This window comes from Pelophylax lessonae (genome assembly GCF_965119305.1).
Source record: "Pelophylax lessonae genome assembly, chromosome: 5".
In the NCBI taxonomy this organism is placed as follows: domain Eukaryota; kingdom Metazoa; phylum Chordata; class Amphibia; order Anura; family Ranidae; genus Pelophylax; species Pelophylax lessonae.
In genome coordinates this window covers 323,960,743-323,973,913 of record NC_138772.1, presented here as the reverse complement: position 1 = coordinate 323,973,913, position 13,171 = coordinate 323,960,743, and the positions used below count along the sequence as shown (strand labels likewise).

Sequence of the window (13,171 nt, the reverse complement as noted above, 5' to 3'; positions counted from 1 at the left end):
TCACCACCAGAGACTGTCATTGCACATTTTGCACTTTTCACTTAATTATACTACAAGGACTTATGGACTTTTGGATTATGACAATTACTTATATATTCATGTGTTTTTTTTTTTTTTTTTTATGGTTTATTGCAATTTTATTGCACATTTTTTTGCACAGGGAGCACTTTTTATAATATTGGACTTATGTGATATAGTGTGTTGGAGTTTTTTAGATTTGACCACTATTGGAATAGGTTTGTAATATATCACTTATGCTTTATTGTATGAATTGTTTAAGGGAACAGCACCCTTTACCATTTTATTGGCATATTCTCTCACTTAGGAGGATTACACACAGGTTTGAGGCAGCGGCACCTATACCTCCTTCCTATATTTACATAATCTCTGCTGCTGCCATATCTATTTTGGGCCTTTCCTTCTTAGGAGGTATAGTGAGTGAGGCAGTATCCGTGCCATTTACCAACCACTGCTCAACCACATGTTGGATCACACCAGCAGAGATGCTCCTCATCAACACATTTGGCGGAGAGACCTGCGATCATACGAATCAGTATCTGGAAGCACTTTTGCAGGGAACTGTGAGACCACTTTCCATACATTTAACCAGCACTGTGCTAACCAATTCCATTTTTGACCAACACTGCTTGGTACCACCTGTACTACTTGGCTCTACTGAGACAAGCTGGTACTGTGGAGTACCTGTCTGCAGTGGAGACACCCAGGTGTACAGCGAATGTGTTTTCACAAATTCCAGGATTTCCATCAATGTATTTGTCATCTCTGTACATTCTACTTGGAAAACACAAGACTTTTCTAAGGACTCTTCCCAAGGCTCAAGAGGCAGGAATATTTACAGAGACCCTCCTCACTGCAGGCAACCAACATCACAGCCTGGTGCTCACCCAGAGTGCTGCTAGATGCATATCTCATACGCATCCCCACTCTTTCAACAAGAGAGCCATTTTAAGTAATTATTAGTTACACTGTTGTCATTCAGACACTCAATATTTTTAATCTGTTGGGATGTGGTCAAAAGCTCTGCCATGCACGTGCCATTATCTGACTGTAGGGGATTAATCTCTGCAGGGGCCAATGCACCCTTGACTACCAACAGTTCTGCAGCCCCTCCACTATACACAGCAGCAGTCATGTCCACCCCACTGTTACACATAGAAGTTTCCTTCAATAATATAAACATAAAATGCAGCGTTCATCATATAGGAAATATAGTGTAAATCAAGTCCATTATTCTAAGAGGAATAACAGAAAGACATGATAACACAAGATCCAAAATATGGAGATAATGGATAGCACATATGGAGTCCCTTGGCTTTAAAGGAGATGGTAGCTAAACAGGAACATATATCCAGACTGGGGACCACCACCTCAGGTTCCTACCCAAAGTAGCTGACCCCTACTTACAGAGGGTCAATAATGCATATAGGTGATCCTAAGCAACCTCCAGGACAGTCCCCTTCATCTAGTGTCTCATCAATAAGGTTCCAAATCTTAGCGCCACAGCAATAATGGCTCTCCCATAGGCACAATTAGGTCTGCAACATGTGTCTCTCAATAAAGCAAATAAAACATCCTCAAAGCGTAATATATTTAAAAACACCATTTACATAGAGATAGACAAAGCCAGCCACCCACATGATATTCAGTTAAAAACAGCATTCAAAGTGCTCGTGGTGAGTTTCCAAACGAGAAAATCGCCACAATCCGCTTAGTTCCTGATGCAGCGATGACGTCATAGTCGCATCAGGAACTAAGCGGAGCACAGCCACCAGATGAAGGGTCCTGGAGGTTACAACACTTTAACCATCGCAAGCTGCAATACCAAAATTTCACCACCTTGCTCTGGTGGCGCTTTTTTAAACTCAAACACTTTCATACATTTTTTTTGTCAGCATTGACAGACTGCACATTGATTGTTGGTCTACTTGCACCAGTTTTGCCAGGGGAAACAGCATGCACTTCCCCTTTAACTAGGGGTCACTCCCACCAGCATGCCTTGGCACCACTCCACAGGCGACTTGTACACTGGCGGATTCTAATGTTTTACAGTAAAGTGACATTTGAAAATGTATTTCTCTACAGTGCCGACTGATACAGAGGTAAATAAGGCTTTGTTTTAAAGTGTTTTTACTGCTCGTTCTAAATATGTAAATACTAAAAGGGGAAAAAAAAAGTTAGAAAATGGTTTACCTTCTCTTACAAAACATTAAAGTGGATGTAGTGTTTACTTATCTCTTTCCAAAGCACTAAGTCCAGTGATTTTCTGCTGCTCCGTTCTGCTGTTATCAGCATAGTTACATAGTTAGTCAGGTTTTAAAAAAAAGACAAGACCATCTGGCTCAACCAATAAAAACAAAACAAAAAAAAACCTAAAGAAAACCCAACCATACAATCCCATATACACAATCCTATACCCGCAATTGATCCAGAGGAAGGCGAAAAAACTCCAGCAAAGCATGGTCCAATATGCTACAGCAGGGGAAAAAAATCCTTGCTGATCCCCCGGGAGGCAAATCGGATATTCCCTGGATCAACTTTACCTATAAATATTCGTACCCATTTATATTATGCACACCCAGGAAAGAATGCAGGCCTTTTTTAAAGCAATCTAACATGATACCTTCTGACAAGTTCTCTGACACTGGAGATAAAAGCATCTGAAAATTTGTGTCGGGTGGGTGCTATAAATAGATTAGCAGGGAGCTGGTATATTCACAGCACAGCTCTGCAAGTATCTTCATTCTTCTTCCTATGTGGAGGAGGGGGGGATTCTTGATTCTCAACCACATACTTGGCCGATGAAGTCAGGGCACACTTAGCGGAGCAAGGACAGAGGAGGAGAATTTTTTTAAAAATAACACCAAGAGCACTGAAGTCCTCTTATAGGAATCTAAAAAATGTGTTTAATGTCACCTAACACACATGTAAACCAGTAAAGAGACAACTACAGTATCTCGCAAAAGTGAGTACACGCCTCACATTTTTGTAATTCTATCTTTTCATGTGACTACACTGAAGAAATGACACTTTGCTACAATGTAAAGTAGAGAGTGTACAGCTTGTTTAACAGTGAATTTTGGATATTTTCCTTTGGAGGTGTACTCACTTTTGTTGCCAGCGGTTTAGACATTAATGGCTGTGTGTTGATTTATTTTGAGGGGACAGCAAATTTACACTGTTATACAAGCTGTACACTTACTACTTTACATTGTAGCAAAGTGTAATTTCTTCAGTGTTGTCACATGAAGATATAATAAAATATTTACAAAAATGTGAGGGGTGTACTCATTTTTGTTAGATACTGTATATAAAACTGTAATAACAAAGCCAGTGTAAGAGAAACTGTAGAAAAGCATTATTTTATTAAGCATCATGGAGGGAGACGATCTTTAACCATCCAAGTCCCTAAAATCTTTTATTTACCTAGTTCAGGTGACTTTGACTTCAGCTCATGCACAGAAAAAAAAAAATCACTATCATCTGGAAAAAAAATATGCTGACAACAAGTCAACGAGATAGTCTTATTGCAAAAGGACCAACCAGTTCACAGGAAACTACCATTTCCAGGAAGTGGTCAACCTAAGTTTTCAACATAGTAATGTTTCCTTGACAAAGGCAAAAGTCAAGGATTTTTTATGGAAGTTTAGGACTTTCATCATTTGTGTATATTTAGTTTCTGTTTACACTGCAGTACCCAGCTCTAGAGTAGAAAGCTCTACTACTTTGCAGAACCCTGACTAGTCTTCTTCATAGTCTGCTGCTTGGCCAAACTAGGGGAACAGAAGAATAGGTGTCAGGATCAGTGTCATTACGTGGGTCACCTGCTGGTGGCACTGTTGTTCCTGGAACTGAGGGGCGCAGTTCCAGGGCCCACCAGCGGGGTGTCTCCCAGCAGCTGGACTGTTCTTTTAATTAAGCTGCACCTGAGGAGGACTGCTGAGGGAATATAAGCCCGCCCTTCACTGAGGCTCAGTGCTTCAGTATTTTCTCTGCTAGCCGTGTCCCTGTCTGAGCCTGATCCTGTATTCTGATCCCGAGTCCTGTTCCCGGTTTCCTGTACCCCGCTTCCTGTACCTGGCTCCCTGCTTTCCTTGTCTCCTGTCCCTGCCATGTCCTGCTATTGTTTGCTCCATCCTTTTGTATATAGTTTGTTAGGTTCTATTGGGTTTTGTACTGTTATTTAGATTTTGTTTACTTGGTTATGGTCTACTGGTGTTGGTATTGGAGTGTGTCATTTTGCTTAATAAACTTATTTACACTTTTATCCATCTGGGTCCTGATTCCTTGGTGCAGCCAATTAATCTGATCACCCTTGCTGGATGCCTGCATGTGGTATCCCTGACAGAATACTGAAGCCACCAACGATCAGATCGCTTGCACCTGGGAATTAGGAATTTTCTGGTTGTTGCAAGATACAGTCAGAGGAGGTCTTTTATTTTTCTCTGCTTGTAATAGAAGACAGGGAATAGTCGCCAAATTTTGAAATCTTACACTAGTGAGCAGTTGTTCGAATGCATCCGTCTGGCCCACTCGTTTGTTGACCAAGGCAGAGTTTTGTTCAAAGAGATTCAGCCACTTATTCAGCTCTGTGCAGAGTTGGCTTTATCTAATACCCCTAAGGGTGGTGATGATGATTCTCCTCCTTTTAGTGGCTCTCAGGTGGTATCTCTTGTGTGGCTCTTGGAAGATGATAAACCCTATTTTATTGAACATTATTCAGTGTATGAATGCTGTATATTCTCTAATCAGACAAGGGGGTTGTAAATTGAGTTTTGTTCAGCCCTTACTGCAAACCTGGTCAGATCTTTCCAATTTAGCATCAGCTAACTCACACCAATCCTCTACTGCCTCTGGACACCAGTTTTCTCAAAGTTTCTCCTCTCCATTACCCATAGCAACCACAGCTGCAGTTAGGTATGGTTTGCTTTCTACTGCTTGTTCATATCCTGGCTTAATGAGTTGCACTTTTCCTGCATTTAACCCTGTGAAAACTTCCTCTACTACTCTGTTGCCCCTAGCAACCTCTCAGAAATTCTCCTCTGTAACTGTCTCTCCTTTTCCACCATCTCCCAATACTGCCATTTCGCTTCCTTTTACTTCTCAATCTATTCATAGCCCTGCAATTACTAGCAAGATTCTTGTAACTAAACCTAAAAAGAAAAAGGAGATTTTTCCCAACACATACAATTATACTCGTTACCCAGCCTGCTGACCCGGTGCCTGTTTCTCAGCCTGCTGTCCCAGTGCCCGCTGTTCTGATGCCTGCTGATCCGGTGCCCGCTGTTCTGATGCCTGCTGATCCGGTGCCTCCTACTGAGCCCGCTGACCCAGTGCTTGCTGTTCCGGTGCCCGCTGACCCAGTGCTTGCTGTTCCGGTGCCCACTGATCCATTGCCCATTGTTCCGGTGACCGCTACCCAGCCTGCTGATCCGGTGCCCGTTTCTCAGCCTGCTGTCCCAGTGCCTGCTGTTCTGGTGCCCGCTGACCCAGTGCTTGCTGTTCCGGTGCCTGGGTTCCGGTGCCCGCTGATCCAGTGCCTGCTGTTCCGGTGCCTGGGTTCCGGTGCCCGCTGATCCAGTGCCTGTTCCGGTGATCACTACCCAGCCTGCTGATCCAGTGCCCACTGATCCGGTACCTCCTACTGAACCTGCTGATCCAGTGCCCGCTGTTCTGATGCCTGCTGTTACAGTGCCCGCTGATCTGGTGCCTCCTACTGAGCCAGCTGGTCCAGTGCCCGCTGTTCTGGTGACCACTACACAGCCTGCTGTTCCAGTGCCTGTTTCGGTGATCACTACCCAGCCTGCTGATCCGATGCATGTTTCTCAGCCTGCTGTTCCAGTGCCCGCTGATCTGCTGCCTCCTACTGAGCCTGCTGATCCAGTGCCCGCTGTTCTGGTGCCTGCTGATCCGGTGCCTCCTACTGAGCCCGCTGACCAAGTGCTTGCTGTTCCAGTGCCCGCTGACCCAGTGCTTGCTGTTTCGGGGCCTGCTGTTCGTGCCCGCTGATCCAGTGCCCGTTGTTCCGGTGACCACTACCCAGCCTGCTGATCCAGTGCCTGTTTCTCAACCTGTTGTCCCAGTGGCCGCTGTTCTGATGCCTGCTGTTCCAGTGCCCGCTGATCTGGTACATCCTACTGAGCCTGCTGATCCAGTGCCCATTGATACGGTACCTCCTACTGAGCCTGCTGATCCAGTGCCCGCTGTTCTGATGCCTGCTGATCTGGTGCCTCCTACTGAGCCTGCTGGTCCAGTGCCCGCTGATCGGGTGCCTCCTACTGAGCCTGCTGATCCAGTGCCCGCTGTTCTGGTGCCTGCAGTTCTGGTGCTTGCCGATCCGCTGTCTCTTACTCAGCCCACCGATCCGGTGCCAGCTGATCCAGTGCCTGCTGTTCCGGTGACCACTACCCAGCCTGCTGATCCTGTGCCTGCTGTTCCAGTGCCCGCTGACCCAGTGCTTGCTGTTTCCGGTGCTTGCTGATCCAGTGCCTGCTGTTCCAGTGCCTGGGTTCCGGTGCCCGCTGATCCAGTGCCTGTTCCGGTGATCACTACCCAGCCTGCTGATCCAGTGCCCACTGATCCGGTACCTCCTACTGAGCCTGCTGATCCAGTACCCGCTGTTCTGATGCCTGCTGTTACAGTGCCCGCTGATCTGGTGCCTCCTACTGAGCCAGCTGGTCCAGTGCCCGCTGTTCTGGTGACCACTACACAGCCTGCTGATCCTGTGCCTGCTGTTCCAGTGCCCGCTGACCCAGTGCTTGCTGTTTCCGGTGCTTGCTGATCCAGTGCCTGCTGAGCCACGGTCTGCCACCCTTCTTGATGTGCCACGGTCTGCCGCCCTGTTTGATGTGCCACGGTCTGTTGCCCAGCCTGGTGTGCCACTGCCGGATACCCTGCATGCCGCTGGCGCTCCCCTGCTTGATGTCCAGCTTGCCTTCAGTCCCAGTGTTGGGACATGTGTTGCAATGAGGGCAGGTGTATCTCTAATGTTACGCCTCTTCAGGAACTTGACCTGTGGGTGCCTAGACAGCTTCCAGACCCTGGTGGTGGGGCGCATGATCAATTGTTGGACTCTGGTGGCACGCCTTCCGGCAAGTTAAAGGACTTTGGCCTAGAGAGTGCTAGAAGACCCACAGACATGGAGGGGAGACTTTCGGAGTAGAAGCACAATGGAGCGGCTGGAGGCCGCTCCTTAAGGGGGGGGGGGGGGGGGGACTTTCAGGATTAGTGTCATTATGTGGGTCACCTGCTGGTGGCACTGTTGTTCCTGGAACTGAGGGGCGCACTTCCAGGGCCCACCAGCGGGTGTCTCCCAGCAGCTGGACTGTTCTTTTAAGCTGCACCTGAGGAGGACTGCTGAGGGAATATAAGCCCGCCCTTCACTGAATATTTGTTGAATGGACGAGTGTTGTTTGAAAACTCCACTTGCTTTTAACTTTAAAATGTTAAAAGCAAAACCATATACACTATTTGAAGATTCATTTGATTGAGAAGTTTTCTATTCTGCTCCTTCAAATTTTCCTTTCACTGTGGTTGACCACGAACACTGAATAGACCTCACTAATGGTTAGAAAAATCGGATAAATGTTTTTAAACATTTTCTAAAAAAAATGTAGTTTGTGTATGGCCAGCATAAGTGACAGCAGGCACAGGGAGCTTGTATCAAGCTACCTGCCTATTAATAAGGGAGTCTATCATGAATATTATATAACATTCAGGTCTGAAAATTTGCAAAACTGTTTTAGGTCAGAAAAAGGTGGGGCTTTGCGGGCCAATTAGGAGGAGAAGGATCACAACAACAACATAAGTAAAACTAAAAAAGTAATTTTATTATACATATTTAAAATACATGAGCATAGTTGCCCATATCAAACATAATTAAAATTCAAAAAAGATACATGATGTCACATAGTAGAAATACTTCCCAACAAGGGAGAGCAGGCAGGCACATATGCGGAGGACGTGTGAAAGGCCTATGGCTACTATGGCTGCCTGGCATCCATATGGAATCCCCACTTTTTGATACCTGATTATGATTATTTTTGGAAAGCCATCACCCCCATATCTACTACATGCTGAGTATAGGTCTGTGTTGGGGGGTTTTTTTTAATCAAAAAACCTTTCCTTTGTGCTTTCTTCCCCCTCTCTATGATATTTGACAGATTGAAGCGTTACCTGCCTAATATCGATCATAGGCTACATATAGAGCCTTTAATATATGGGACTTTGTAGGATATCTCTCTGCTGGGATACTCTTATATGTTTTGGCTGTATACCATCTGAACGGATATATTAAGTAATTGCCCAAACCTTGAATATGGAGATGGATACATATTTACACTGTAATAGCGAAACTCAAAAACTACTGCTGGCATTGGGGGCTACTATACAATTACTACACCCATTTTTTCACCTTGGACATCTTTCTTGTGCACCTTGCCTGCCATCACCCGAGTCACATTGGAAATATCGGTCTGTCTCGGTCTCTCTGGCCCTAAGGAAGCCTTGTGTGAAACGCGTCGGCGACCGTGCTCCACCTGAGACCTCTTACGTCATCTTCTCATACAGGCTATTCGCTCTCCCTTGTTGGGAAGTATTTCTACTATGTGACATCATGTATCTTTTTAATTTTAATTATGTTTGATATGGGCAACTACACTCATGTATTTTAAATATGTATAATAAAATTACTTTTTTAGTTTTACTTATGTTGTTGTGATCCTTCTCCTCCAAATTGGCCCGCAAAGCCCTACCTTTTTCTTTACTATTTTTGTACGACATATTAGGGGTATGGGCCTCCTTATGTGTCTAGTGTTTTAGGTCTTTTAAAAATATTGATCTCGGAGTCTGATATGTACCACATATAAACCTCTAATAATACATATATCTGTCTCCGAGTGGATTTAATATCCATCTATATAGCTAGATATTTATATTTACCTCTGCATATAGATATTCAAGAATATTAACTAAATTATACACCAACTTTTTTTTTTTCTTGAGGTTTTTATCCGATTAATCAAAACATTGCCCTAATGTGTAAAACTGCATTTGAAAAACTGCTGCACAAATATCGTGTGACAAACATTTTCAAAACCCACCATTTTATTCTCCAGGGCCTCTGCTAAAAAATATATTTGGGGGGTTCTAAGTAATTTTCTATAAAAAAAATACTGATTTTTGTAACAAAAAATTGTGGGAAATAAAATTACAACTTCAAAAAAATTCACCATGCCTCTTACTAAACATCCTGGTCTACTTTCCAAAAAGGTGTAAATTTTGGGGAGATTTGTACGGTCTTTGCATGTTAGGGCCTTAACCTCCTTGGCGGTAATCCCGAGCGTGACTCGGGGTTGATTTTTCATATCAGGATCGGTAACCCCGAGTCATGCTCGGGGTGGATTGCAGAGAGCGCAGCGGTGTTCTCTTACCTTATCCTGGTGATCCAGCGATGATCTCTCATTGCTGCGACCGCCAGCCGAGAGTCCCGCCGCTCCTCCGTCCCTCCGTCGGTGTGATCACTTCCTAGTTCCATTCCCTGCAGCAGCAATGCTGCATGGGAGCGGAACTAGGGAGGGAAATTAAAAAAAAAAAAAAAGTTGCACAAAACACATTATATATATATATATATATATATATATATATATATATATATATATATATATATATATATATATACACACACACACACACACACACACACACACACACTGATATATATATAGATATATAAAATTATATTATTGATTCAATTATAATTCATGCGTTATATATATATATATATATATCACACATATATCTATATATAATATATAATGCATGAATTATAATCTAATCAATAATATAATTTTATTATATATATTATATATTAAAATAATATTATTGATTCGATTATAATTCACGTGTTTGTGTTTCAAATTTATCACATCTGGGATGTCTACTAGAGTCTTGTTTTGGTCAGGTTTAAGTCAGTAATTACTAAGAATTGTAGGCCTATAATACATAACGCCAAATTTCCATGAAAACAATTGTACCGCTTTTGGTATGTAATTCCTGACATAATCATACCGCCAGGGAGGTTAAGAAATTAGATAGGCCGACATCAGGTGTGATAAATGATTGGCACCATAGCTTGTAGACTATAACTTTCACACAGACTAAATATGCACTGATTTGGGTTATTTTTACCAAAGAAATGTAGCAGTGTAAATTTAGGTCAAAGTTACTTATTTGCAAAATGTTATAACAAAAACTAATAGACACTTTTTTCAAAACGTTCGGCCTTTTTTCGGTTATAGTGCAAAAATAAAAAACCCAGTGTTGATTAAACACCACCAAAATAAAACGATATTTGTGTGAAAAAAACGATAAAAATCTCATATGGGTACAGTGTTGCATGACTGAGTAATTGTCATTTGAACTCCTAAACCCTTGAGTCAGACAGTGTTCAGATCTAGTTTATAAATGATAATGGAGGATGTCTGCCAAACAGCACAGAGAAAGTAAGAGCCGGTTCACACTGAGGCGACACGACTCCTTACTACTTCAGGGGCGACTTGTGCATTACCATGCACCACAACTTCGGAGCGACTTGCAGGGGCTTCACATAATGGAAGTCTATGCTAGTCCCTCCGAGGTCGCACCGGAGTAGTACAGGACCCTTTTTCTAAGTCGGAGCGACTTGTGTCGCTCCTATTAGAATGGGTCCTTTAGCAGTCAATGGACCGCGAGGGAGCGCGACTTGTCAGGCTGACAAGTCACCTGACAAGTCGCGCTAGTGTGAACCGACTCCAAGAGACGGTTCACACTACCACGACCAGGAAGTCGCCCCGTGACTTGAAGAGACTTGGAAGAGACTTGTGCACTACTTTGAAGAGACAGGCGACTGTCTGTGGGGAATGCCTGGCTAATCTCTTCTTCCTGGAAAGTCTGATAACAAGTCGCTTCAATTAAGATAAGGAGGCGACTCCCATTGAAGTATATGGGACAGTCGGATCAGAGGTCGCCTCAAAGTAGTACAGGACCCTTTTCTGAAGTCGGAGCGACTTCAGTAGTGCCCAATTAAGACGGCACTGATTGATTAACATTGCTTTTGTTATGTCAAGCGACCTGGGGCTACACAAGTGGCCTCACAAGTCGTGCTAGTGTGAATGGGCTCTAAAAGTAAGTGTAAAGTCAAAAACAAAAAAACAAACATGTTATACTTACCTGCTCTGTGCAGTTGGTTAAGACACGGAGCAGCAACCCAGGCCCCCTCTCTCTCTCTCCTGATTGGCTCCCGCTGCTGTCAAACAAAATCAGTCAGCCAATCATGCCACCCTGCAGTTCTAGCCAAGGAGGAGGGAAGTTCTGGGCAGCTGAGACACCCCAGCAACATCGTTGGCTGATGGGCTCAGGTAAGTATTAGGGGGGCTGCTGCACACAGGTTTTTTATCTTAATGCATAAAATGCATTAGGATGAAAAAAAACCTTCTGCCTTTACAATCCCTTTGAGTATGTTAAAAATGTTACTCCCCAGCCCCTTCTGAACATTAAAAAGCAAAAAAGCAGGGAGAAGCTTTGTAGGATTTTTAAGTACAAAGAATAGTTTTTTTATATTTTGTTTAAACTATAATAGGTCAATGGAAAAATGTAGCAAAAACAGAAAGTGTTCTCCAAATGTAGGTGCACAAATGAAAACACACTGTCAGGCATTTATTTTGCCTAAGAGCAGGTAAGACAAGAGATCTTCCTTCACCTCAATAGTCAGGAAATCACGGCATGCAACTTTGACAGGAAGAGGGCTAGTAACAGCTTTACACAAAGTCAGAGCAGCACAGGGGGTATCTGGCTAACAAAAGGTTACAAAAGGCACTTTCTAGTACAGGTTATTCAGCAAAACGGTTTAATAGTTTAGGGTCCATTCAGACATAAGTGTTTTGGCAATGTGTGCATTACCTTGTGTTGCCAAAATGCATGACAACGCACATGCTCTATTTGTAGTGCCATTCATTTTGAGTGGCATGTTAATGTGGCTGATAGATAGATAAGGAAACGTAGTGCTTTACAAAAAAAAAAAAAAAAAAAAAGATATCCATCCAATACCCATTAACTCCTAAAATACCAAGCAAGTTAAAAAAAAAAAAAAAGTGTTACGCTTACCCAAGTATCCATAAAATGTTCTCGCTCACACATCATTCAATTGTACAAAAGCAATAAGGTCCAGTATTCAAAGCAACAAACCAAAGAATGCAAATCATCCCAAATACATTTTACCCTTTTGTGACATTTGTCTGCAATCTACATCTGGATTAAATACACTTAAATGGAATGTATATTGCTTTAAATATGCATTTTAATAATGGATGACTTTAGAGAATACCATTTTTTAGTGGAGTGAATATAAGTATTGAATTTTAAAATATCAAATGCAACCATTCAAATTCAAAGTTCAAATATGCAGCCAGCAGGTAAAGCTCTACTGCCTGCTTACCATATTTACTATGCTAATCCTAAGGTCTTATGCACACTGGACATTTTTGTAGCTGCCTCTAGGGGCGTCAGGCATTTTTTTTTTCCTGCCTCCAAACTTCCCTGGATGTTAGCCTGTGTCGGCGCACACACACACACACACACACACACACACACACACACACACGCCTTTAGCAGGTTTTAGTGGCAGGGGCTTTTAGAGGCAGGAAAAAAAAAAACACTGCCAGTGCACCCAGGAGTTGTGGCAGAAAAAAGACGCATCTAAATGCTGCTAAACACGTCTAAATGAGAGCGCGTTAGGCATTTGAGCATTAATTTCAATGGGCAGAATAAATTATTATTATGGCAAAATAAATGAATTAACGCCCAAGCTGATGCCTGTACACACGCCTAAAAGCTTGTAAAAGCTACAATCGTCAGGCTTTTTTTCTGCCAAAACGTTGCTGTCAGGAGGAAGGGCTTCTAGGAGAGTTTGCAAAACGTCTTGTGTGCATGAGGCCTAAGGGTTTATAGAGTTCAATTGCAATTTACACACACTGGTAAATGAGCCACCCATTTTTTTTCTATACACATGCTCTGTAAGGCTCTGTACATGTTGATGCTCTGCTACTGCTGAGGATATCCAGTATTAAATGTTATTATGTAAAATAAACATTTTATATAAAAATAGTATTTAAAAAAT

At 43.0% G+C, this 13,171-nt stretch overlaps 1 protein-coding gene across 1 annotated transcript in view; it reads right to left on the bottom strand.

Moving 5' to 3' along the window:
• The window catches only part of CDYL (chromodomain Y like), a 104,061-nt gene that overhangs the window by 56,634 nt on the left and 34,256 nt on the right, over window positions 1-13,171 (bottom strand). The gene's annotated exons all lie outside the window — the stretch shown is intronic.